Genomic DNA, 2,635 nt, shown 5'->3' on the forward strand with positions numbered 1-2,635 from the left:
AAAAGTATGGCTATTATAAAAACATGATTTTATGTTGAATCTATAATTTGACAGGAACATATTAATACAATTCTCTGTATATCTTTTGAAAAATTCAATTCCTGTAATGGAAATCCTGGGGACAAAATGGGGTCTTAGAAATGTTCCAATTTTTATCGGTATACTAGGCCATTAAAATAATTCACCATTTATTTACCTTTTAAAATGCAACTTGTCCTCTATTGTTTGTTGTGACTATCTGCTTTATGGATTAACTTATACTGTATATGCTCTGATCTTTTTTTCAAATAAGGAAATCCAACTGCCCTATATGTTGGTATTTAAGCTACATCAGACAATTTTTTATTTGCTTTCTTTTAGGCATATTGGTTGTGATAGTTTGTATTTAACAAATTATAACATTGTCTAATTAGAAGTAATATTTATTCATTAATTATAATTTTAAAAGATTTTGGAAAAGTATATCATACCTCTGATTTTCTATTTTTTAAAGTAAATAAAGGGAAAAAATGAAAATGCCTCTCTCCTATCCCCAATTCTGTTCCTTTATGTTAACTATCATTATACAACGTAGAAAAATACTATATCCTGAGCAAAATATCTGTAATAGAGAGGGTTTTTAAAAACTGTTGTTGACTGCGACTTTGCTCTTTTACAGGAAAAGAATAATACTATCTATTTTAGGTAATAAAAACATAATAATGATATTTACAGCCTTTTCACAGTCACATGAAAAGGGCATTATTCTGGGTTAAAAGAAGTTTCAGACTGGTTAATTTCAGATTGGGGATCAGAAGAGACGTACTTTTCCATATTAGAGTTCTCTTTAGTTAGTGTCTTCCTTACTGACTACATCACATCAATTTCAATAACTTACTAGTGTTTCCTATTCACTGTGATTCATTTAAGAGGCTGAGGACAAGCATCAGCTGCATTATAATACCTTGCTTTTGTCTTTTCCCAGAAGTGTATCCAGGAAAACTGATTTATTTTACTTCTAACTCAAAATCAAGCTATATAAAAATATACTGTAATTTATGAAAAGATTCTGTATCCTCATTTGTTCATTCATTTATTTACTTATTTATTCAGAAAGATTAAAGTGCTGGACAAGGTATTGGGGATCTAAAACTTGAGCAACACAAAATTTCCAGCCTCAAAGTATGACGGATAATTAACCCTCAAAAAGTAAAGAATTTTAATTTTTACAAAAAGTTCAAAAATAGAGATTTGAACAGGGCCTCTGGAGTATGGAGTACCTGAGGACAACTAAGACTGTTGGCCATATCAAATGAGGCCCCTTAGATGAATTTGATAATAAGAAGCCTTGACATCATAGGGGATCAAGTAAACAATTACAAATGTCTAATTTACATCATAAGGCAAACCACCTCTTAGTGAATTTACATAGCAGCTCTAGAAATTTTCATGAACTCAAAATTTAGGGTTTTAAAAATCTGTAATGCGGCCAGGCATGGTGCCTCATGTCTGTCATCTAAGCACTTTTGAAGGCCAAGTTGGAAGGATTGCTTTAGGCCAGAGGTTTGAGACCAGCCTAGGTATCATAGCAAGAACCCATCTCTATTTTCAAATAAATAAATAAATAAATAAATACTAATCTATAATTCCCTAGAGATAAGGATCAATCTCTACTTTGCCTCAATTAGTTATTAGTAATTACAGAGGGTTAAGCAGGTTTTCCTTTTAAAAAAATAAATCATTATTATTGTACAATATGACTATCCACTATAATTTGAGAAAATATGATTTTATATGATTACTGTAGATTTGTGCAATCAATGCCCAGTCTGCAAGATTTTAACTGAGGTTTAATGTGTTATCTTGATAATTTTCTGTATGCTTTTATCAGTTAAATTTGGTCTGTTCTAACCATTAAAAAAGCTCCATTTGAAGCATATATTTAGGGATTTGTCCCATAAATAAATACAAAATGAAATTATCTTCCGAAAGTCAGTATTTAATTTTCTGTGTAACAGGGTCACATGTAGGTTCAACATGTAATTGATCATCCAATGTTCAACACTTCTAGTAATGAAAGGGTCAGCTCTTAATAATTACAATAAGACAACACCATAAACCAGGACTATTCCAGGAATACTAGGACACAGATACTCTTGTCAAATGACACGGACACTCTAGTCAAATGACACAACTACTTTTGAACCTCCAACAGATTCTCTAAACAAGGGAAAGTGGAAATAGATCAGGTAAGGGGCAACTACAGGAAGCTTATTTCTTTTTAGGATTCATACTCATTGGAAAATTAATACATACAGGCCAGGCACAGTGGCTCATGCCTGTAATCCCAGCACTTGGGGAGGTGGAGGCTGGTGGATCACTTGACATCAGGAGTTCAAGGCCAGCCTGGCCAACATGGCATAACCCCGTCTCTACTGAAAACACAAAAATTAGCCAGGCGTGATGGTGCCTGCCTGTAATCCCAGCTACTCGAGAGGCTGAGGAAGGAGAATCACTTGAACCCGGGAGGTGGAGGCTGCAGTGAATTGAGACTGTGCTGCTGAACTCTAACCTGGGCAATAGAGCAAGCCTCTGTCTCAAAAAAAAAAAAAAAAAAGAATATTAATACATACAAAAATAAAAGGAGACCTCATTA

Source organism: Macaca fascicularis, chromosome 5 (genome assembly GCF_037993035.2).
Source record: "Macaca fascicularis isolate 582-1 chromosome 5, T2T-MFA8v1.1".
Taxonomy (NCBI): Eukaryota; Metazoa; Chordata; class Mammalia; order Primates; family Cercopithecidae; genus Macaca; species Macaca fascicularis.